Source organism: Zonotrichia albicollis, chromosome 3 (genome assembly GCF_047830755.1).
Source record: "Zonotrichia albicollis isolate bZonAlb1 chromosome 3, bZonAlb1.hap1, whole genome shotgun sequence".
NCBI classification, from domain to species: domain Eukaryota; kingdom Metazoa; phylum Chordata; class Aves; order Passeriformes; family Passerellidae; genus Zonotrichia; species Zonotrichia albicollis.
In genome coordinates, this window is record NC_133821.1 from 45,520,976 (window position 1) to 45,546,569 (window position 25,594).

The 25,594-nt window shown below is 37.0% G+C and overlaps 1 long non-coding RNA gene across 1 annotated transcript in view; it reads left to right on the forward strand.

Annotated features, from left to right (window-relative positions):
* Positions 1–16,493, forward strand: part of LOC141728683 (uncharacterized) — a 118,463-nt gene extending 101,970 nt beyond the window's left edge. The window contains exon 5 of the long non-coding RNA XR_012579829.1: positions 16,270–16,493. This is a non-coding gene — a long non-coding RNA (uncharacterized LOC141728683). The remainder of the gene's footprint in view (positions 1–16,269) is intronic.
* Positions 16,494–25,594: the final 9,101 nt, after the last annotated feature.

Consider the following 25,594-nt stretch of genomic DNA (forward strand, 5'->3'; position numbering starts at 1 on the left):
TTGACTTAGGACAAGCTCTAGGCACTCAGGACCTTCTTTGATAATTTTCTGGCTGCTAACAGCTATCCTCATGGAGCCAAAAGAGCCAAGCTTTTTTCTCTGCCTGACCCTTTTCTTTGGCAGGTCTGATTTCCTCCTATTATTCTGTGCACCCAGAAAGCATCCACCACATTCCATCCTTGCTTTCCTGTACAGAGGTGCCATCCATTGGTCTATCTGTTCCTCCATGTTCCTGATGGAACTCAGCTATTTTGAAAACAGCAAATGTGTTGAAAAGATCAGATCCCAAATGGGACCATGAATGAGGGGCAAAAATCTCACACTGAAATGTTGGCAGTTGGACAAAAATTTGGATGGCTGGATAAAAGTGGTTGTGTTTCTGTGCTAAGGACTTGGAGCTCTGGGAGCTCTCATTGAAATCCAAACCAGGAGCTGTTAGGATGATCATATTTTAACGTCCTTGGAATTTCACAGGTGAGCATAAATACATGTCATTGCCTGATGTTCATGAGTAGCAAAATTCCACAAGTTTCTTAGCTCTAATACCAAACAGAGAAAGCATAAATCTTTGATTTCATTGCCTTGTTTAGCCATGTAAGGCTCATTAAGATATTGACTCTATCACTGCTTCTTTTTCTTTTTCTTTTTTTTTTTTTTTTTTTTTTTTTTTTTGCCACAGGGAAATTCTCATTGTTGCAGAATCACCCCTTGAAATGCTCACAGCTTTTATTCTAATTAATATTCTTTCTTCACTTGTGGAAGCATTACAAGGGTCCATAAGTGATGCAACAGCACAATGGGGAGCAACATCAGTTTCAAGTTCAATATGAATTGGCATATGCTAAAACAAGCTAATGTCCCCAGAGACAGCTGGATTTACTCCCTCTGCTCCGTACATTGGGCCCATAAGATAATTCACATATACTTTGTACAACATTACACTGATGACATTAGAAAAATGTGAACTCTCAAATAATTTTTGAAGCACCTGTCAAAACAAAAGAGCTTGATGGAATAATTTAAATATTCTTAGATTAGTTGCTAAAATGCCAATTTTCAGACTTTCACCTCATTTTTCCCCCTTTTTTCCCCTTCCACAGAGTGAAAGTTTCTTATGCATATAATTCCTTTGATTTTATTGAGAAATTAAACAGTTCAGTGCAAAGTAAGAGAAGTAAAACTGGCTGTATGTTTCCCAGGTTCTCTGCACTAGACCAGCTTTGTGGAAGCTTGTACTGCAAAACAGTACTTCCACTCCATGAAAACTTTGCTTGGTGTACTCTAGATACAGCTGTGGAGAGAATCTCTTGTGTGGCTCACTCATTACTAGTTCCTCTGTGGTTTTCTTGGATGATTAAATGCAGGATTTTTTGCTGTTCCTTCATATGCTGAAAGGCAACTTATTTTCTCCAAAATGTTCTGTGGAACATGACACCATAAAAGAGAAATAATTTCAATTGGCTGAAGAGATAGGAAATTGGCAGAAAAAGTAATTGAATGCCTCTTAAAATTCAAGGAAAAGAGATTCTTGGTGCAGGGAAAGTTTTGGTTTTTTTTTTGTTTTTTTTTTTTTTTGTTTGTTTGTTTGTTTGTTTGTTTTTTTTAATAGCAATAAACTGCAATAGCTCAGATGCAGAAGGTCTTCTGTGTTTAGGAGAAGGCAATTCTCAAGCACTTCAGGAAGTTGAGACAGGTGTATCTCTTACGAAATAGAGATTATATTTAGATGTGTAGCTTTAGAGCACAGATCTTTCAAAAATCTGGGGAATTGTCACCTGCCAACTTGTAGTATCTCTTTCATTTATCTTAGCACCTTGCTGTGTGGCACTTCTGAAGGTGTATGAGGCACAAGTCTTAAAGTTTTTTATCCACTCACCTTGGATACCCACTGTTGAATGGGAACTCTGAGTTTGATCTTCACAAATACTGATATTTTGAAAATTTGATCTACAAAATTATAAAAGGGCTGACGACAAGTTCTCAAATGCTTAGATTTAGGACTTTGTAAGTATTTTGAGTGACAGTCAACAAGTCAACATAGTGCATACAAATATGGCTACCATATCATAAAGCTCAATATTTTTATATTTTGTGGGGTACATAATAATAACTTACATTAGAAACATGTTCTTCAAAAGAAAAACAAAGTCCTCAGAGACGTGTAAGATACTATAACCTCTGATCTGAATGTTTGATACCTTTTCCCTTCTGTTTAAATATCTTTCTCTCATATAAATTACAAATCAATACTCTAACCACAAGAGATTCATCAGTCTTATCTTCTGTTTGGCACATACTAAAATGATCATGATTATCACTTGTAACAAATACTTGGTGTTAATTAAAGTACCTTTTAAGGTCATATCTTCATGGCCTATGACCTAAGATTAATGGCTACAGCTCAGTAGACCATTGTTAGAGATTGTTTTCTCCATTCTGAGGAATGATAAAAATTTAATTAAATATATCTTAATTAATGAATTGGAATAGAACATGAGGTTAGTGGGGGGATCATTTCCTCCTATAGAAAATAAAAGTTCTGAGTTTTGTTCCTAACAGTATTTTCTAGCTAGTAATGAGATATCAATATTTAAAATACAATATTTGAAATGTTCAGATGAAACTGATCAGACTTACATTGTATTATGTAGCATTATATATAATGTGTATATATATATATATGTATATAATATTATATATAATGTATATATATATACATTATGCCTCTAGGAAGGTATGACCTGTGGTTAAAAGCAAGATAAGGACAAAATAAAGAACTTATTCTTTGGTACTGACTGACTTGGACATTTTCATCATGTTGCTTCCACATTCTCTCCTCACCTGCCATTTTGGCAGAATGTTTGACAGAATGGTGCATGGCTTGTGCTGTATTATTTGACAAATATATTGTGTTATAAACACATACCCTACTTTATATTATTATAACATACCCTACTTTATATTATTTGCATAAAGAGTAAAGCTAATAATTGAGGTATTATAATAAAGTATTAATGTCTCTAAGAACCACAGTTTTCCACAAAATTTTAGAATAACTGAAACTATTCAGAATCCTTGGTGTATCTATGAAAATGCTTACTGTTTAGTATTAGAGCCTAAATTTGGAACTAATCACAGTGCTTTAACAAACAGAGTTCTGGCTCACTGACACAATGTTCCTTAACAATAAAAGGTTTTGTGAGAAAAGATACATAGGGTCACTTGGAAATTCAGGAACATCTAAGATCCTGAATTTAGATACAAATAAAATTATGCTTCATATAATCACATGTTATAAGGAAAGAATTCTTGAAATGAGTGTGGTGCTGGGCTAGGATGTTGCTCAATTCAAACGGGGAATGTTTTAATTCCTGATATTTTGTGTCAATAATCCTTGATGTACAGTGAAATTAATGGCTGACTGTTCTTTCTTGCTTTGCTCTTTTTCCCACAATGTCATTTTGCATTATCTGGCTGATTTGCATGGATTATTACTTCTCAGAGTTAAGGACCTGCATGTTGTCATCCTTTTCTTTTTTGTTGGAGGGAGAATCGGGCAGAGGGTGAGCTGTGCAACTCTGTTGGCTTTTGAAGGATGCTACAGTCAGCTGGATTGAAGCCCAAACCTTGCCTTGAACCTCAATCTAGTTTGTCACTTCAAGTTCCTAGTGAGACAAACACTTGCCAAGGTGGCACTGGAGGCTCTTTGGATTCCTTATTTTTAAGGTAGAAATGTGCTGATTCCAGATACTCCAGATACTGTATTTGTCTGGTGTAAATAGGCCAGCGAAGTTGAATTCTGTAATCCCAATACCTATTGTGGTTTCTTTTCTTCTAGTCTGTGCAAAGTGGACAAATGATTGTGTCAACCCAATGCAGGCATGCCAAATGCAGTCAGTGTCTCTGTGAAGCCTTTGAGAAAACCCAACAATTGCTCAGCCTGAATGAAGAAACTCAATCACAGACAACCCAATCTTGTCTATGTAGGAGTACTTCTATTTCTCAGGACAAACTTGCCTGGATTTTGGGAGTTAAATGCCATGTTTTCAGTGCTCTGAAGATTTAAAAAGCAGCAAGCTGTGCACATATCCAAAAAAGACTGATTTGTTTTGAAAAACCGGAGAGCTTTTTCATGGCCCAAGCTGCTTCTTGTTATGTCCCTGGTAATAATGTCACATTGATTTCTGGGTCTGAACTAGACCAGAAGCCTTTACCAGGAAGACAGCAGCTAACCCACTTTCTTCTACTTTTTTTTCAAGCTTAAATTAGAGGAGTCTGAATATTTTGTTATTTCATACTTCACACAATCACATAAGGGCATAGAATAATTACCTTTCAAAACACAAAAGAGCACATTTCCCTTTTCTTAAACTTTAGTTTTTATCTTATAAAACATATATACTTGAATTCCAGTGATGTTTCCCACTGGCAAGAACCGACAGATGATACAAACGGGTTTTTATTTTGGGTAAAATATTTTACTTGTTTTCTATAGTTTAATTTTTCCTGCATTGAATGATAAATAATGTCTGCCTGCCCATCTCTATTGGAGTCTGCTGGTAGAAAACCAGTTCTTCTAAAGAGGAGGTAAAACTATCAGTTTGATTAATAAGAAGTGCTCATTCTTTTAATTGCACTGTAGTTGTTGAAAGTTGTGGGAGAAAAATATTCTGAAGAGCCAAACCTTTTATTTAATGTTGCCTTTGTGTGTTGAAAGGGGAGAAGGAGAAAGGTGCTGCCTGGGGCAGTGGTATGGGGACAAGAGGGTGCAGTCCTGCTCTGGGCTGGGGAGTGCCAGGATGCAGAGGGTGGGCTTGTGATGGGGGACACCTGGAAACTGGTACAGAGAGGGCCCTTGGAGGGGGAAAGAAAAATGTGACAAATCTATTCCTGTGTGAATTTGCATTGAATGACTATGATGCAGATTTTTTTCTTTTTTTTTTTTAACTTTTTAGTGTATCATGAACCTTTCCATTAATATCTTTCCAACGGATTATCTGATATCTATTTTTTTTTCCTTCAAAATAATTTTCTAATACCTAATTTCTTTCCATAAGGGCAAACTCCCTGTGATGCCATAAAAAAGGACACAATCAGAGAGTACCAAATAGCTCACGAGAGCTGCATGAAGAACAGACATTTGATACTGTTAGAAGAGAGAAGTGTAAGACATAGGTCCTTTAACTGAGCCAGATGTGGTGTGTAGGTGTCCTTGTAGATGGGTACCCGTGGGCGTCTGAAAGAGAGAGAGATGAACAGGGAGAAATATGTGAATATACTTCTAGGTATAGACATAGTCCCTAGTAATAATAATGCTGCTTTCTAGAAAAGGTTTTGCCTGTCCTCCATATTACCTCTGCATAAAAGGATTTGATGAGGATTAATGATTAATGAGGCTTATTTTACTATGGATACACTTGTGGGTAAAAAAGCAATGTCCTCAAATGCAAGGACTACATTTTGCAATTATAAAGCCTGAATTCGGTAATAATAAGCCTAGAAAAGAATTTCATGTGCCTAGATCTTTGGTATGAATTTTATGCCCAATATTGCAAAAAATTTCTGAACTTATTTTTAAGGTTTATCACTGAATTTTCTTTGTCATGTGACATCCTTTTTATGTATTTCTTCATCACTTTACTTATAAAACTAATTTATAGTCTTTGGTTTTGAAGAGAGATATAGGCACTGCATTCTGAAAATAAGGAATATGTATCTTTCTCCATCTTGATGTAATACAAATGATAAATAATATTTTAAAAGCCAAGCTACAAAGAACAGATTTCCATCTAGATCCCTCTAATCTCCTTTTTGTCAACTCTATCACCTCATAAAGTAAGGAGCAGGAAGTAGAGAGTGATGCAACAGGCAAAGCAAATCTGTATTGGTGTGTTGAATGTTCCATGAAGTGCCTTGTACTGCCTTGTCAAATCAAATCAAAACTCTTTGATGCTGTGCATTCTGGATGAGTGATTTGATTTTAGGCAAATTTGGCTCTCATATTCGTGCTTTAAACTAGATGTGGCATATAACATTCATGTTTTGATCACTGCTTCAGTAAACACAAAGGGCTTTTTTAGTATTTTATGCGTAAGACAGAGTTGCAAGATTGTACTTGACTTGCAAAACAACAAAATAAATCATACAAGAAAGTCAGCATTCAATAAATTATGCACTTCACATCAAGCTGTGTCGACATCTTAAATGAAGTATAGCTTAAAGATAAGGTGTTAAAAGGGAAAATTATAGATGTACAGTGAGTTTCTTTAAAACTATCACTTATCCCCATTCCATCACTGTAGCTGTCATTTTCTCTTTTGGACTTTAGTTTTCTTTCTACATTTTTTTGGCCTAAAGTGTCTGAATTATGACAGAAACTCCCATATTATGAATAATTCTTGATAAATGCAAAAGGAGATGAAATCTCTACAAACTCAATGAATATTTAAGGTCACATATATAATATTAGCTCTGACAGATTGTTAAACCTGAGGGCTCTCTTTGAACTGAAGGAAGTTTCATTAAAAACCTGGGATTTTCTTTAGGTATATATTGCATGTCATACGTTCATATTACAAAATTCTTGTTTCTGACAAGCACATGTTCACTTTTCCTCCCTGTAGCTCCAGTCTGATACACAGCACTCCTGTTCTTTTTAGCCTCTCACCCCACAAGATGATACCATAAGCCATACACTTTCTACTTTCACTACAGGACTATCACTTCAGAAGGGCTGTTTTGAGTTGGCAAGAAAGTTTTCTGCTGAAATATGTGAGAAGAAGTTCCAATAAAGTGCAGATCTCAGAAAATTCAGGGTTTGCATTTGCTTTGGAGCAGCATTTAAAACTTCACTTGTCCAGCTCATGTGTACTGTACACAAGGGCGAGCCATTTGCTCCATTAGCAAATGTCAATTCTCCCAATTGTTGGCATTTCCTGCTTTCTTTCAGGGTGGAATCAGGAAATGTGAATATTATGAAAATGTTTATAATAACTACAACAGGCTAATAATTATCTTCAAAGCAACTGAAGTCAGGAAATTCAGCCTTAAGCTTCCAAAATTGACCTAAGATTTGACTCTTATATCCACCCTCCATCTGCCTCCTTGCAATACAGGGTCTGAATCATATATCAAGGCGTCAGAGAGGTTTGAGCCATTTTACTCAATGCCAGGATGAATGCTGGACACAGGTTTATTTCACAATGAATTGCATGTTTTCTCTGTAAAGGCATAAAATGGGAAGAGGGATGTAGAGGTGGTTAATACTTGTTGTGTGACATAGTTTCAATAGATTATGCAGTGAGTTTTGGCCATTTGCTGGCCAAAACTTTACAGCTGTAAGCTGTATTAATAACTCTTTTCCTTTTTAACTTTGCTTCCCTAATATTGAAGAAAACTGTAGGACTGTGGACTCATGATGATGCCTTAGAGTAGGAGCTGTGTGAGGAAGCATGGATTTTACATGGGGACTGGAAACTGATAATTTACACTTGAGAAACTTAGCTATAACTGTTAAAATAAAAAGAACCCCAGACATACAAACTTTGGTTTATCAAGTATCCTAAACGCCCGTTCAATTTTATATTGTTTTTGTGAATATACATTTATAACATTATCTGCATCTGAATTTTAATTTATTAGTATTTATTTAATTTATTAATATGCCAAAACTTGCCAATATTGGATTTTTACCTGCTAATTCTTGCTAAAAGGGTAGAGATGTCATACAGTAAAGTACAAGGAAACTTAGATTTTTAAATAGCTAAGCTTAAATTGTGTGGATAATTTGACAAATTTTGCTTGCTTCACTGGCTTTCATTGCAACCTGCATTGTCTTAGGGGCACCTTGAAGTTCTGCAGGCCATGGTTCACTGCCCCAAGAGGCCTGAGAAGCTTTCTATTGAATTAAACAAAGAGTATGTCAGAGCCAAGAAATACACTGTATCTTTGATTGAATTTATGAATCTTGAAGTGACTTGATGAAGCTGTCAAACATGTAGATATTTTTTTAGAAATTACTCAAAATTTACAACTGAATCTTCATGAGATTAACCAATGTGACAGCAAAGGGAAAGGTGCTTAAGGGATATTTTAAATAAGTCATCATAACATAATCATTCCTGCATGTATTTTAAAAACTCCAAGCTCTATCCTTAAGAGCTTCCTGCAAGTGAGATCTTCTTTTAGTGGTTTTTACTGACTTAGATGTAGCTTTGAAATAACTTAAGTAAACCATTGATTCTTTTTACCCATACAGTATCTTCCTATCTAAGGGCATGAAACTTGCTATTCTGTAAGATTTATCTTTCTTCTCTGTCTGAGGAGAACTTAAGGATTCATTATTATTAGAAATTCAATACATAATATCTAATGTTAAATGAAAGACAAGTTTTGCTGCGTAACCATTTGAAGTTCATTTATGGTTATGATGGGAGATTTTAAGGAGCAGTTTCTGAAATATGGAACATGAAGGAAGGATGTCTGCAATCCTTCCTGAGACTCTACTGACTGTATACTGAATATACCAAAATATGAAGAAAAAGAATATTTTGGTACTTCATGAATTCAGACATATAGGAGAAAGAATTCCCTTTAATCCTTTGATGTTCTAGAGGTCAGAACCTGTTTCTTAATTTCTGTGGAAACCTTTAAAATTTTAGTGGTTTATGTTACTCAAAACTCTGAAATATTTTGGTCAGTAAATATTTCTTAGTGGTTCTAGTAGTCTGAACTGTATTGCTCAGGTTCTCTTGTTCCTAGTCAAGCTGCATCTTCCCTCATGTATCGTAATTCCACAGTGAAATCAAAATGTCCTTCATTTTCAAATAAAGTTAAGTTGTATGAACTTCAGTTTCCTTCTTCTCAGATAAAGTTTGTTGTATTCTAAACTCTTCTTTATTACTACTCTTGGTTCACAGGACATACTGGCAACTGCATAAGATAACTTTTGTTTTGTGATTGAAAAATAATTCACAAATATTGTTGGGGTACATTTTCCATTTTCTGCTGCTGGGCTCAAGTGCCTTCTTTGGAAGACAGGCAATTTACTTCTAGCCTGACTAATGATTATTTATTTTTGTCCTTTGGTTCAATTCCAGCCCTTATTATTCTGCTTAGCTTTAATTTGCCTTTTCAATATCCAATGTATATATATCTCATTTATTGAATTTTTTCTTTTATGCTTACCCTTATTTTTATAGTTCAACAGAGAACAGCCTTTCAATTTACACATCCAATAACATTTTTATAATGTGAAGTTGTATCTAAAACTCTCTGTAATTGCTTGAAAACAGAACATCCAAGAGACAACTGGTTGATGAGACAAAATTCATTGCTTTGGCACAGAAGAAGAACAGATTACCAGGCACATGATTTTACTAGTTTTTAGCTTTGTTAGTAGAGTCCCTGTGAATTGTTCTCAAGGTAACTGAAGAAATAAAATTCAGCTTTTCCTTCTGCTCAAATCATCTTCCTGTTAGAACTTCATTTCCATATTTGAGGCTGAATTGGGACCATGAATCAACCAAGTCCTTTCTCCCCAGGTTCTTAAGGAGATTTCTTCGTCATATCTTTCTTTTATTGTAGGTGTATAAAATACAAATTGTAAGTAGAAAACTGTGAGGTAATTCTCTTAGAGAGCCCTGGGCACCTGCTGCCTGAAAGCCTGTCATCCTATCCCAGAAAAGATTGCTAGATTACAAATCTTTCCTTCAGGCTGGACATGGAGCTAAACTGCCCAGTGGGAGACATCTCTATGATCCTTGAAAAATCTGCCAATATAGTGTGGCATTTCTCACGTGCCATGCCCTGCCACCACAGTGAGAGGACCTATTGCTCTGTCTCACTTGGCATAGTCATGCAGGCTGAGAGCTCCATCACTGCACATTTCTAATACTCATTTCTCAGTATAATGCCATCTTGCCAATTCACATACAGGCCCCAAAACAACAAAGGAAATGCAGTGTCGTGTCTTCATTGGCATGTTAGGAGACAGCTGCTTCACCAGATTCCAAAGAGTTCCTTCAGCTAGCTCAACAGTGTGAAGCAGACCAAAGAATGCTCTGGAATTTTTGTAGTGAATGCTCTTACTGCAGTTACTCTTACTTGCCATCTCTCACTGCAGTTTCAAGAGGTTAACTGGGATACAGTCAAATATTGCTATCTCCCACCATATTCCTGAGTCATGCAGAGAGAGATGATAACCATGGTGTCTTAAAGACACTGTCTACTCATTTTCTTAGCTTTTGTTGGGGAAATGGAGATCGACTTTGCTAGAGCATGCATTTTAGTGTAGATAAGAAAAATTGTTCAAACTTTCCCACATTTCTCTATGATCTTATTTCCCTGTTGTCAGTGGAGTTGGCAGTGTGGCTTTCAGTCCCTTCTCTCCCCACTGCAGAGATTGCTTTCACCTACAAGCTGAGCAGAGGGTACAGTGAGTTCTGTCCTGTCCTCCTGTCCCCCCACCCTTGCACTCCTGTACCTCATGGACTGAAAACAACATAGTTGCTGTAAAAAGTCTTACTGCACTTCAGACCTTCCTGTGTCTGACTTCTACCTCACACTGACAAAATGCTGTTTTCACAATTATTCTCTTCTGAGCAATTGCTGTGTGAGTTATCAGTTCAAGTGAAGAGTGACAGACACTGTGTAAGGTAGAACTGCTATGATGATAATGAGCAAGGGTGCAAAGTCAATGGACTCAGACAGTCAGAGCTCAGAGACCCAACTCATTAGTGTTCTTATAACCTCCAAATCATTTCAACTCCATCAAATCATCCTTTCAACTGCATTCCTAGGGGCTGAGATATGTGTGAGACATTAAAGATAAGGCCTTAGGACTTCTGGTACACTTGAGAGCAGGGGGAGGTAGATCTTTTCACTCCTTTCTCTTGGTTCTGCTCATTCTATTTCTGGGAATCTATTTGTGGAAGTTCTGCACCCCAGATTATGAGCTTTGGAGTATCAAATACAATTTCTCCTATGTTGAATAAGGAACTGCTGATGTACATGAGAAGGGAGAGCAAATTAAAAGTAACCCTCCCAAGGACACTGCTCACTCAATGAAGAATTGTAAAAAATAAAAATATGATATAATTTTTTATTCAAGTTTTCAATAAGGAGAACTATTGACTGAGAAAACAAGAACCTCTAAATGACTAACAATGGCCATCATGGTCCAGTCTTTCTCCAGGTATAATTATACTGAAATTAACTGATTTATTAGACAAAAATTTGATGGTACGGCACAGAGAAATGGACACAATAATCTGTCAGCACTTTCTCTAGTGCTAACAAAAATAGTAAATACTTTGCAACATCAATTGCCTTAGCTCATTATTTACTTCAGTACTTTGTGAAGAATTTTTACAGCTGGAGAGTAGAAGGAGGTGAAAAAGCCCTCTGAATGTTGAAGAGAAATTATTGTAGTCTAAATGAAAAAATAACTGATCTTTTTCATTGAGACTTATATACAGTCAGCTTTTCTGATAGCTGGCTTGAACTGCCAATTGCTGTGCCTCTCTCTTCTTGTTCTTTCGAAGTGTAGATAAGGTGCCTTAAAAAAAGTTTGCTCCTTTTCATTGCTTGATCATTTGGATTTTAGCAAAAATAAGTGTTTGTTAAGAGTAACATTGTGAGAAAGCTCTTCTAGGCCAAAGGGAAGTGTTTGAATTTTGTCAGAAGTACTGAAATCTGGACAGTTTTGGAAATCTGCCTTCTTGTTGGTCCTCTTCCCCTTTATTTTCAAAAGGTATGTATCTCTGTATGGGGTCTACTGGCAATACACACCTGACTAGTTGAAGAAGATGGGAATCCATGGAAGTATTTATTGCAGTAGGTACAGACATTTAGCTTCGTGCATTGCAGACATAGCTGAACTAATTCCTCTCAGAGGGCTTGTGTGCCAGAACCTTCTAGAACCTTCTGATCTTCTGATGTTCTGCTCCAGCTGAGTTATCCAAACTCAGGAACTGCACTAATGTACCTACTTTTGGTTGGTGAGCTGGCTTGAAGAAATGCAAACTTATACTTGCATATAATATTCTGCATGGACACGTGCAAGGTTCACCTCATAAGGGTTTGACCACACAAAAAACCCCAAACATTATACTAATATCAATCCTGTTTAATCATCTATTGTATTAGATTTGATAAGGCCTGAAATGATTCCTGTATGAATATTTATAATAGGACTGTCACTCTGAAATAGTAAAAAATATGCTTTTACTGCATGACCAGTATAATGTATTGTCATATAGATTAAAAAAAAACCCAAACAAACAAACAAACAAACAGGTATTTCCTTACATGTGAAATTCCATAATGCATGTACTATAGTGCTACATCATTGCTTCATGCTGGAATCAAAGCATCACATCCAGTATCACATAATAGATTAGAAACTCTGTCATACAGAGAGCTGAGGTTAATGCATTGAGCAGCACTATAACCATTAGTGTTTAAGATCTTGCGATTCTTTTAAAAGGGCTGTTACATTTGTCATTGGTCAAATTTGACAGCTACATCAAATTAAGTGTATCAGCAAATAGAAGGAAGTTAAACTGCAAGGAGACTTAAAGAGGTCAGAATAGTACAGAGCAGCAACATGACATATATTTTGTTTAAAATACTAAGGAAGAAAAAATACCGTCAAAAATTTGAAGGTGGATTTCCTGAAAGAACCAGGGAACATCTGAAGATGATAAAAATAACCAAAACACACGACAGATATTCAGGATTCCATGTAGAACCTCGGAGGAAACAGGGTAACTTTCGTAGCTCTGATGAGTCATTGTGTGAAATGAAGCATGATCTTTTGATTTCATGGCATTGGAAATATTAAAGAAAGTGTGAAAAGATTAAAAATATAAACAAAAATTATCTAGGAGACATTAAGTCAGGATTCTCATGTAAGAGATTTCAAAAAAATTAAGTAATGTGAGTGTTTACTTCCCAATGGCTTTAGGACAGAGGTATGGGTCAAATGCACATTTAATTCAGTAAAACACTACAGTGGACTTAATTTTGAACATGGAGCTCAAGCAGACTTCTTTTCTTTAGACATTGATTTATTCTCCAAAATACTTGGTAATTACAGAATTTAAGCATACAAGATAACTTTCACATTTGAAAGACATTCCTAAATTGCAACCTATTAAGAGAGAAAAAAATATAAGAAGGAAATCTTTGTGCAGCAGGAGGTATATGGAATAACTGATATTTGGGAAATGTTATTTACTCTGTTTGCTTTATTTTGCTTTGGTGTAAATAATGATTCAAAATGGAAGACCTTTATAGTAAACCTTAAAATATATTTCAGTTCTTGGACTTGCTGGAATCTAAATCTCTGTGTGGGAAAAGAACAAATGGGAAAACTGTTCTTCCATTGATCCTTCCACCTGCATTTGTTTCACTGAAAATTCTAGAAAAATTAGCTTTTCATTCTGTTAAAAGAAGTCTGCCTTTCACTGTCTTTTTCACCTTCATTTTCTTTCACCTTCTGGGTTTTTTTTGGTTGTTTTTTTGGTTGATGTTTTCAATGCAGTGGATACACCCAGGATGACTGAGGTGTTGGGAAAATTAGGCTTCAGCAGTGCAGTCATAAGGAGATGCCAGCTGTAACCTGCCATTCTCATACTGGACAGCAAAAATACCTCAACTTCTGCCCCTGTCTATGCACAGTCCTGAGTAGTACCTAGTAGAAAGGAAATGCATCTTTTGGAGTCTAAAGAATATAGTACTTTCCATCTACAAGAGAATTAGCAGCAGAAATACAAACAAGTATTTTCTTAGTTTGGGAACTTATGAAAATATTCATGTGTACAGGTGAAGTTTAGAAGAAATAATTAGTAACCTCACCTAAACACAGAGGCTGAGATTGGCAGGTCTTGAATGCCCAGCACAGCTCAGATGGACCAGCTTTAATTCACCTCTTATACCTGTCTTTTCTTCCTGGCCATGTGAAATGCTGTCTGGAAAATTTCTGAAGACTTCTCTAACAGGGCTGACTGTGAGGTTTCCAAAGGGATCTTCTGACACAGCCTAATATTCCCTTGTTTGTTACCTCAGCACTCTTACCCTGTCTATATTTACCTGTACTTCCCTGATGATTTTCAAAGACTCCTTTCTAGGGCTCTGAATCTGATCATAGCTTTTTTATCATTGAGGAAAATCCAACACTGGTTTCTGAAAATGCTCAAGACTGTGACTCCAAGAGATTGCATAGCCTGTCTTTAAATTCAGAAGTCATGGGAGAGGTTTCCCTAGATATGTTACAAAACCACCTTTTCCAGTATATGATCATGAATGTGAGGTGTGCTGATCTGATCCTTGAGAAACCTATCTTTACTAAGATCCTGGAAGCCTTATGGCAAAAGCAATAAATGCCATTTCAAACTGCGCTTGATGTTTCAGGTGCTTTTTCTCCATTTCACCTATAAATGGGAAAAAATTATTCAAGAGGTGAAAAGTGAAAAATAACCTCAAACATCAGTTTAGGCAGTTTAAGAGGTGCAAGAGAAATTTTAATTAAATCTTGATGATTATGTGAAAATTGTTTTGGTGAGCTGGAAGCAAACTGAATTTTACTTCATGTTAAATTTTAATTTGTTTTGTCTGCTGTTCTTTCACTACACTTTCAGTGGCTTCACTGGTTATCACAACATTTGGAGATTAGGAGTGGAGGGACTAAACTTTAGTTTTTTCTTGGGTGACTTAGATACTTAAGCACCAAATTGTAGATGTTGCAAGACTTCAGATTCAGCCCAGCAAAAAGACTTTTGTGACTAGCTTTGACCAGAATTCACCAGAGTTAGAGAGATGTCTGACTAGCTTGGGTGGTAAACATCATGAACATAATTCATGGTGAGTTGTAATGAAGGTCAAGCTCCCAAGTGATTTCACCCAATATTCATGCCATCTTCTGCAAGTTTTCCTTCAATGGAGCATCTGCAATGCAAAGGCATGTCACTGTGTGCAGGAATGAAAAAAAAAAACTGGGACCTTCTACTTCTTGGGGCTCTCTCTGAAGTGAAGAAGAAGCCATAGCAGCTAACTTGAACAGTTAACATTCTGAATAGAGCACTTTGGTGCTTTGGAAACATTTTGCTATGCACCAAAATAAATACAAAAAAAACCCCAAACAAATAAAGACAATCTTACCGGGAAATGATCAGGTTTAACAAACCAGTTTGAATGCATTTATCCTGGCAGGCTGGTGAACCTTATTTGTCTGCTTTATTTTTAAGGCCTTCCTCATCCCTATTCTCTTTTTGCCAGGAGTTCAAACAGTGAGTAGGAACACCTTGTTCTGGAAGCTGCTTTCCAAAGTACTTGTTGGAGAGCACACAACAAAAATATTTTACCACATGTGAAAACAAATATCTCTGAATAGCAATTACAAACAATTACTTAGCTTTTTGAAACATTATAGTTGTGTGTCTATTTGTTTTTTCTCTCCTTTCAGATACTCAGTTATAATTTGTTAAACTCAATCAAATAATTTTAGAAAACATAATAAACATTTAATATGCATCAAAAGCCATCTGGAAATGCTCTGCACTGCACACAGAAACAGTGGGATTCATCTGTGCATATTCAGCATTAGAGGTTTTCACTTTCTAACTTTGACATTAGCAACACAAATAACCTGGGTTTAGAACGAGCTTAAGCAAGAGACTAATCAGTGTAAGGCTTTTAGAGGTGGGGCATTCAAAAATCCTGTGAAGCATTCCTATCCTCTCTGACATTTAACTTCCAGTGAACACCTAACCCCATTTTCAGATCTATCTATTTGGGAGACCTAATACAAGTGCCCAGGTCAGAGATGATGGCAAAGTCATGAGCTGGTCACATGCCCAGCTGAGGCCAGTGCTGATTATGGTGTCAGACAATCCAAAATACAGCAAGATTTTTTGGTGTGTTTTATATGAAACACATACAGAATTACTAGGATTGAGTTAAAGCAGGTGATCAGCACAAAAAAATGAAAACCCTGAGAGGGCAACAAGACTCAGGATCTTAAGAGATGCAAGTACTGCCAGGACTGCTTGGGTCAAGCACTGTTCGTCTTGTTTGATAATTTTTGGTGCTGGAAAAAATCATACATATTATCATACATACACCAAAAGAGTGGGTAATACTACAGGTTTGCTCAGAAGGGCTTTGTTCTCCTGTGTCAATTCTGACACAGAAGAGGAGGATGAGGAGAAAGGTAGACCAGAGTTTTCTGTTTCAACAAATCTTTCTTTCCTCTTCATTTCTCAACAGAGTCTTTTCCCTGGAAAGAAGGATGGAGAGTACCAAAGTACTTGTTTTATATACTCTAGGACAGGTAGGTTTCTATGCTTGAAAATTGTATTGATAATACAGTTAGCCTCCCTCAAAATTCTGGAACTCAATGCCTGCGGTGTCTCACGTTCACATATGAAGAAATAATTCCTACTGCAAAGAACTTCTAGTAGAAGAGGAAATAAATAAAATACTCTATTTGGACAAAAAGAATCCCTCTTGCACAAAATAGAATATAATTTAAAAGAAGTTTACAAAGATTCACATAAAATTTGTTGATGTAAACTCTATTATGTTCATGGAAGTCTTCACCTTAACTATCTCTAGGTGAGGTCTGAGACATTTCAGAGATGTGGAAAAGGGAGGAAGCCCCATCCAGTGCTGGGCATAGGTGCAGCAAGCTGCGTCTAGCTGCTCCTGTCTGTCTGTCTGTCTGTCTGCTGCAGCAGGGGCTTTAACATGTCCTCTCACCGTGGGTTTTCTTGCATGCTTATTGTGACCTGTTACTGCTTGAGTAATGTAGAGTGCAAGACATCTGTTTAAACAACCTGAGGCTTGAAAAGGTCCGTAGTTCTCCTGTAAGAGCATGACTTCACAGCTGTTGAAACAAGTTTCCCACATTTTTTGCTTCATAGTTTCTGCAAATTAAAATACCTCCACCAATATTTGCTCATTACATGACTAATTGCTGGTTTCCTTGGGTTAGCCTATCTGTTAATAGGCTGTAATTCACCTGCTGTGTCCAAACACTGCTCTGATGGTTCAGACACTGTGGTATATTTTGTTCTACAGAAACATATCGCAGCAAGAAAATTTGCCTACATTCAACTATGGTTCAGTCAACAGATCCTCACAGGTACTAATTATTTGTTGGCACGTCGTAACATTGCAATGTGAGATAAACATCCTTCGATTTTTAAAGTGGTGATTGTCACAATAGATTGAACATGCAGAATTCCAAAATACGAGCAGAGTTATTCTGTGACAGATCATCTCAGCGCACGTAGCAAAATATTACATATCTAACAAGAATTTATGAGCACAGCCCTTTCATGAGGCTTAACTGCATTTCACCGGCACTGAGAGCTGGGATGAAGGAAGAAAGTATTAGCAGTCAGAGCTTTTTCTGCAATTTGTCGTGCATGTCAACACAGGGAAAGACATGCCTGAGCTGGTGGTGACAGCGCAATTGAACAGATAGCATGAGACATGCCCTTCACTCTGCTGACATGCACTCAGCATACGTCAGAGCACACTCAGGAAAGCAATTTCTGTCCTTGAGCTTTCCTAGGGAAGGGACGTGCTTCTCACCCTGCACCTGTGCTTCTCTCCAGGCTCTGGCTCCTGATTAGCACAACGAGACCAGCAGTCGCAGCTCCTGTCATTGCCCGTGCTGGATCTATAGTGCGAGATGAAAAACATTCTCAATTCATATGAGTAATGAGCATTACAAATTAGACTCAGATCAATTATTCAGTGAAGATTATTATGAAATATTAAGAGGAATCTATTATACATAATGTATTTGTCACAGATTAAAAACCAGCATTCGACTAATATCCTTTTCTTCCTGATAATGTATTTGGATATTTAACATATTTAAAGGGAGTGAAAAAAAGTGGGAGGGAGGTGCATCTATTAAAACAAGAAATGGATTTGCTAATGGCTTCTGCAAAAGGGAGTTTTCTTCTGTCTTGGGTATAATTTATCTCTGGTCTCTGGTGAGGACATGCAGACCCATCATCTCAAGCCTTTGTACCATTGTTGTCATTACTTACTGTGAAGACCTTACTTTATTGTACATGCTTTAGGAGAAGAAAAATTTTGATTTAATTTGCAGCCCTGTCAATTATGTGCAAGTCCTGTTGACTAAAGAGTGCTTTTTGTACTAACAAAATGAAGTTGCTGTTCAGCTGGGAGTTCATCATGACAGAAGGCACAAGCAGTCGAGTCACTTGTTCCTTGAGCTTCTTCTAAAGCCCTGCTGTGCTGAGTTATTTTGCATTGCATCTGATGATTCAGTGGTGCAGCTTTGTGCCCATGCTTGATCCAGTGAGGACATGATGCTTCTACAAAACCTCATTAAATTTATCTCAGGACTAGAGATGGTTGAAAACAAGAGGAATCTTTGATAGAGCAATTCTTCCATCAGAAAGTACTGGCTCCAGAAATGAGACAACCTGTGGAGATTTGTTGGTTCCTGTAGGAATCAGGCCAAAGGGCAGGATGCCTGCCTCTCCCTGAACCTTCCTGACACCCCAGGCGGTGATGAGACTTCTGTCTTACCTGACACCCCCCTTTCCTCCTGGGATGGAGGTCTCCTGACCTCAAAGCTGGGGTGCAGCTTTCCAGCATGCCAGGATCAAGGAGAACACGCTGGCTTCTCCATCCTGATGGCTGAGCCCAGGAGCAGTGACTGGGGAAGGAGAAAGGGACAGGTGGAAGAGCAATGGCCGTGAGGTTCCTGGGCACTGTGGTTGCCAGCAGAAAGGGGTGGGAGGCTGCCGTGTTGCTTGTGTGCTGTGACACAGGCAGGGAAGGAGTAGAAAAGAAGCTGAAATATGAGATGCAGGGAGAGGCTGCTGGTCCTTTGCTCCATGCAATGGAGTGTGCAGAGTGTGAGGCATTAAGTAGGAAGCCCATGGGATGGACACAGGCGAAGAATATATTTAGCTAAATGAAAAAAACCAAATTATTCCAGAAACCTGTCCTTTAAAGTTGTTTCCATATTTCCATAATAACATCTGTTTGAAAATCGGTCCATTTCAGGATTTTGCCTTTTTGCCAATACTTAGAAGGGAAGCTGAGAAAGCACGAGTCATTCTGCTTTTCAGCAGGGTGGACTTGTCCTATTTAACTCTGCTGCTCCAGTGTTAACAGTTTATGTTTGGATTTTGTTTTTATTTTGGCAACCTCCTGTTACAACAGCCTCTGTCATCCAAGAAGCCATCACATCCCTTGTGTGTTAATACATGAAGATATTTTGGTTCTACAGGGCATAGGGCTGCATCCTGCAGTTATCCTGGATAATTATCCAAGAGAAAGGAAAGTTTTGAAGCCCTTGTGGTCTATTTTTGTCTGTTCTGGAAGGAATATCTCACTCAGGCTTCAGTGCCAAGCTATTATTGGCTGAAAGCAATAATAAAGAGACTCAAAGAGCATTATTATAGAATATTAATATTATATAAAATATATGAACTGGAAATTATTTAATATTATAAATATTATATAATATTTATATATTAAATAATATCCCATTAATATATTTATAAACTGAAAGGCAACAGATTTTTAACAATAGCAAATTATTAAAATATTTTTAAAATCTTTCCTGGAGCATGAAATATCTTCTTTGAAGCCTTTTACATCTCTTGAGTAAATATGTGCAGTTATAATCAGAGAGTTTTGTTAAACATGTATTATATAACCAAAAACCTGGAAAAACTCCAATGCCATTTCTCTCTATTGTGTAAATACCTAATTAGGCAAGGTTTTTTCCAGTACTTTTGCTGATTATATTTTCCTCAGTCATGCAAGAATGGGATTTTTCTGCACTCAGACATACCACAATCCGAGCTCTACAAGTCCTGACGTGGTGTACTACCTTTCCACTCCCATTTACTGATTCTCTGTAAGTCTCCTTCTTTTAAATGGGGCAAACCCCATGTGAGATCTGACATAAATTATCAGTCTAAGAGATATTAAATACTCATAGCAGCACTCAGAATAGAGATGAAAACGAATATTTTTCCATCACTTGTGGGCAGTGAGAGTGGAATAGGTCACAAGACCAGAGGATTCAGATCATGAGCATGCTCCTGGTGCTCAGCTGTGTGGTACCTCTTTGCACAGTCCCTCTTCTGAGAAAGTGCCAGACACAAAAACTGCTGCATGCATGGAAAACACAAGAAGTTGTAGGTCCCACCTCTTGCGGCATTTATTTGTGGACAAAAGTTCTGCCCTGAACTCTGCCAGCCCTGATGGCTAGCAAGGAAGGCTGAACTGGGCAGGCTGGATGAGTAAAACCGGCCCTGACCACCTACATGTGCCCTACTTATCTGAAATTTAATTTATATCTTCCTGGGGAACTTGGTTCAGTTGTGAACCTTGCAATGTCAGCTTGGACTTGAAGATCCTAGAGGTCTTTTTGAACCTTAATGCTTCTATGATTCTTTTCCTTGCATTGACTGGAAAAATATAGACATTTTTGTGCAAGGTTTTTGACACTCCTGATAGCATGTCTAGGGGTAGGAAAAACTGACAAAGATGATTGACAGGAGCAGATCAGCACAGGACAGGTATCAGTTTGGTTTAATTCTGGCACGAATTTCTTGTGATTTTTCCAAGAGCTTTCTAATAGTGGATTTTCATGTTTAGAATTAATTTTGAAGACAAGGGAGTAATTTTGAGGATTCACGGGGCTTGGACAGCATTTTTATTGTTTCTGGCTTTGATTGTACTTCCCCGAGAATGTGTATCACTTTGAAAGACCCTTAACATTCATAAGGCAGATAGAGCTTTTTAAAAACATAATTAACATTTTAACTTCTGAAATAATTCAGACATATATGAGCCACTAATGACTCAGTGGAAGGGAATTTCTCACCACTCACCAGTGAAACAGAGCTGTGTGGTGGTCCCACACTGAATTTCAAATTCTTGTCATTAGACTGGTTGTCATTCTTATTTCAGTTACCCCATAAATAAACTATAATGCTACTTTTCATGATGAATATAATACTAATATCATTCCGCTTACTGAAGATCAAGAAGTTAGAAAACATTACATATATGCTTTGAAAAATCAGAGCTGATGCCTCAGAGAACTGCAGAAAATTAAGACTTATCTTAGCAATAAAATTGATCTTTAAAAACAAAATTATTCAATTTGCAGAGATTCGAGGTAATTCAGAGATACAGCAGCAATTTTTCTTTAAAAGAAAACTATCTGCCTCTAACCTATTGCAATTTTTTGAGCATATAAAAGTAATGGCAGTCTGTGGGAAAAAGGTCAATATAAATTGTGAATATTTTTTAAAAAGCCAATAATAAAGTTCATTTTAAAACTCTATGAAGTGATCCCATGGTGTGAAATGTACCCTCAATTCCTTTCAAACAGCTCAGCTGTGAAAAAATATGAGCACTGTCCATTTTTTTTTCATAAGGTGTTACAAGGTGCTCTATAGGATCAATTGTTTAATTATTGATTTTTATAATGGAAAAATGCTCTAAACCTATTACATTAAGTATTACAAGTGTGAAGCAAAGCAGTAGTGGGGCTGAAAAGAAAAATTCTGAAATTTTCCTGGGACAAAAAATTATTTCCACTAATCAGTGCAACTGATGACTGAAACTCATCAGATCTTAAAAATGAAGAGAACAGAATTTTCCAGGTTTGATTCACTATTGATGTCTGCCCATGGTCACATACAATGATAGTCTCATTTCTCTTATTTGTCCCAGAGCAGGTTTTGGTAATCCATAGTTTGGGAATTTCAAGAACAACCTATACTTCTTTATTTTGAGAAATGGGTTTTCAGAAAGCTGTGATTAGATAAGGTTGGATTTTTATTCTCCCACTTCACATTCTGGCTCAGCTTTTTGGGTGAACCTGTAGGTACGCATGTATGACAGAAGAGAAGCAAAGCCAGGGCAGAAATATCACAAACTTGGACTTCCCAACTGCACCCAACTGCACAGTAGTGGCTGGATATCTAAATATTTGCAGAGGAATCATACTAAAAATAATAAAATCCAAACAAGTTAAAGGAGAAGGGAAAAGAGAAAGTTACTTTCTCATCTTTCTGTGGTGCATGTTTTTGAAGCCCGGGGAAGCAGGGTGTTCCAGGTGTTGTGGACTGAATCCCTTGGAGGATCCCTGTCCATCCCATCTACTATCTTCATTTTTTCATAATCAATATAACCCTCCTGTCAGGGAAAGTGAGGAACTGTTTGACTTAAAAAGCTGCCCTGCATTAACAGTCATGAGAACTTAAGGCAGTTTTTAAAATTGAACTGAACAATTCACCTTAAAATAACAGGATGGCATTTCCCCAGAGAGAGGAAAATCAAAGCCTGATCTGTCATAACTAATAAAATTTGAACTTTATCAGTCAAACAGCGAGCAAAGACCTCAGGGGAAGGGAATTAATGGGATTTATTAACATGTTGCTGTTGCCTGAACATGTGCAGCAAGTTTGCTATACAGCTGTTCAATTAAAACGTGCCACAGCGCTTTTGGAAAGTGATGCTTTTTGTTCTGTTTTTTACCTGTAAAAACTTCAAAAGAAAAAGAAATCATAAATTGCACTGAAAATAAGCCTGCTCATTAAGAAAGGCTGAAATGATGTGCATAAAATGAGCACTCACCTCATCTTTATTCATATTTAGAGTGAAAACATATGTGTGATTTAAGGAAATACAGAAAACTGCAGCTGATTAAATGATTGTGGGGTTTTTTTTCTCTCATAATTATTGTTTCACAGTATTCAAAGGTCATGCTATACCAGAGCTATTTTTGCTAATACAAAATGTGTGAATATGTTTTGTTTTTTTTTCCAAAAGCAGCAACAACAAAAGCCGACTTATAATAAAAATTGTTGCATAATGGTACTTCTGAATCTTAATTATTCTGTTGTCAAATGAAAACAGGATTTAGATGACAGTACAAGAGGAAATGTAATCAAGTTGAATCAGGGTATTTTTCTATTAGATATAAGGAAAAAATTCTTTATGTAAAAGGTTGTAAAGCATTAGAGCAGGTTGCCCAGGGAAATGATGGAGTCACCATCCTGGAAGTGCTCAAAAAAACCTTGTGGGTGTGGTACTTGAGGATATAGTTTAATGGTGAACGTGGTGGTGCTGCAGGGGTTGATGGCTGGTCCTGATGATCTTAAAGATCTTTTCCAACGTTAATGATTCTATGACTCTCTGAAATGCTTCAAAATGCAGCAAAATAAACTGCCTGATTTGTATGAATTAATGTAAAAAATTAACTCCTACCCCTTTGGTCTCCCTCCTTGCTGTTAAAGGGGTTCTGCAAACACTGAGTATGAGGCCATGCAAGTACCAATCCTTATGCCTGCAAACTGCCTGGAGAATTTTAGTGTGACTGCTCATGCAGGTAAAGCTGAGGGCTTTTTTGAAATGCTGTAAATAAAACATTAAAAATTATCATTTACTTAGTTATCTTAGGAGAAAATGATGTTATTCACAGCTTCTAATCAGCCTAAAGTTGTAGCAATATCAAATATAGAATATATATTTGATATATTATATATTATAGAATATCAAATGAAATAAATTCTCACTGTGTTCTGTCATGTGGCATGGATCACAAAAGAAATGTTTCTTTGTCAGGAAGAGCTTTTAGTTCCTGTAAGTCACAGGAGGGAGGTGTTGGTGCTTTGCTCTCCCTGCCATGTCTCTGAGGCCTCATTACAGCTTCTGGCAGCCCCTGCTCCTGATTGAGGGGCCTGGGTGAGCTTCACCTTGCTGCCAGATGCACTGGCAACACATCTGGAAAGCAGATGCTGTAACTTTTAAAGAGGGTAGCAGATGGTGGTGTGCTCTTCTGCCCAAACAGAAGGTATTATAACATTAAGAATATGCAAAATAGGCAGATACTTCTCTTCCAGCTCTGAAATAGCCCTGACTTCACCCACAAAATAGAGCTCTCCTTCTGACATTTGTGGTTTCCAAAAGGTCACTGCAATAATTGAAGTTGCTGCCATTCACTTTTTAGGATTAAATCTCATGTCCTCTGTCCCTCCCGTGCCCAGGGTGCCCAATCCCACAGCCAGGTCTGGCTGTCCATGCAGGGTCCAGCCCCAGCCCTGATGATTCCTGCCGACCCCCCCAGGCTGGCACAACCTGCTCAGTAGGCTCCTGGCACTGTTATGTTCCACCAGAACTCCAAAATCAAGAGTCTAGAAGGAAATTCAAGCCTAAGGAGATGAAATTCCCAGAAACTGGCACACAACAGTGGAACTCATAGGAGGTCAAAAAATAGTCCTGTCTTCTGCCATTACAAACACTTCATACAACCCACATTTTTTAAACTGAATTTTCCTTCAATGCTAAAATAAATACTGCACACATCACATCATCCCTCCACATTGCCACTCACCCACATTAACCTTACTGGGGACAAATCTGTTACCCCAACCAAGAGTTAACTGAACAAAGCAAAATAATTGAAATGCTACTTGAATAAACTGAGAAAAGAGGTTAACAGAGGTACTGATTCTTTTTCTGTTGTGAAGTGGTGGGATGCTGCCCATGTTTGCATGTTGATAGCTAGCTCCTTTGTACAGATACTGGGGTTTTATTGACCTCAAAGAAAATGCTGTTGGTCAGAGCTGTGGAAAATAAGAGAATTATAATAATATAAAAATACCCTGAAAAAGGGAAAGCTGTCTCCAAAAGCCCAGGTTTCCAAATAATGATGTAAAATTACATCTGTAATTAAATGTAGACAATGTGGTCTCAGAAATAAAGTAAAAAAAAATTGATACTCCTAATAAAGATAATTTGAAAGTTGATGAGAGAATTGAAGTATCAACCCATTGCCTGTAACAAAGATAAATATAAGCAAATATAAGCACACTGTTTTTTTAATTGGAACAACGCATTCATGATGGAAAAAGAGTAGATCCTTCCTGGAACAAGAAAGAAATTATAGCTTAAATAAAACACAGATGGGAAGCTATGTATTAAGAGTCTTAGTAGTGCATGTCTTACCATGGTATCAACTAACTAATTAAGATTGTTTTAAAGCCATACCTGTATTATGTTCCAATATTTATTTCAACTTTATTTAATTATTTCAAATTTGTACTAATCTGTACTAATCAATTTGTGCAAAACACATATTGGGAAATATATAAAAAAGAGGAAAGGCTTCCATATAAATATTTTCTAAGACATCACAGTCATTTTGTGACCTTTTTTCCCATACTTTGTGTGTGTTTCACATGGGTTTCTCCTGTCTCTTTAATTTTTTAATAGATTTTTGCACTGAACCAACATAACCTAGATTTGAATAAGAGCACATGTTTGGGCTGTTCCTTTTTTATTATTTTGGGCTGAGATATTGGATGTTTTATTTCAGAAATTTATCCTCAGCACAAGACAGCTTTTATTTCCCATCTTCTCTCTCTCTCTCTTCCATGTAGAATCACAGTAATACATTCAGATTTGTTTGTAATTCTTAATGACAGTTTAATTAAAAAATTCATGCAAATAGCAATTGAGTATTTGTGGAGCATAATACAGCTACTTCTATAATCCTTCAGGACTCCAT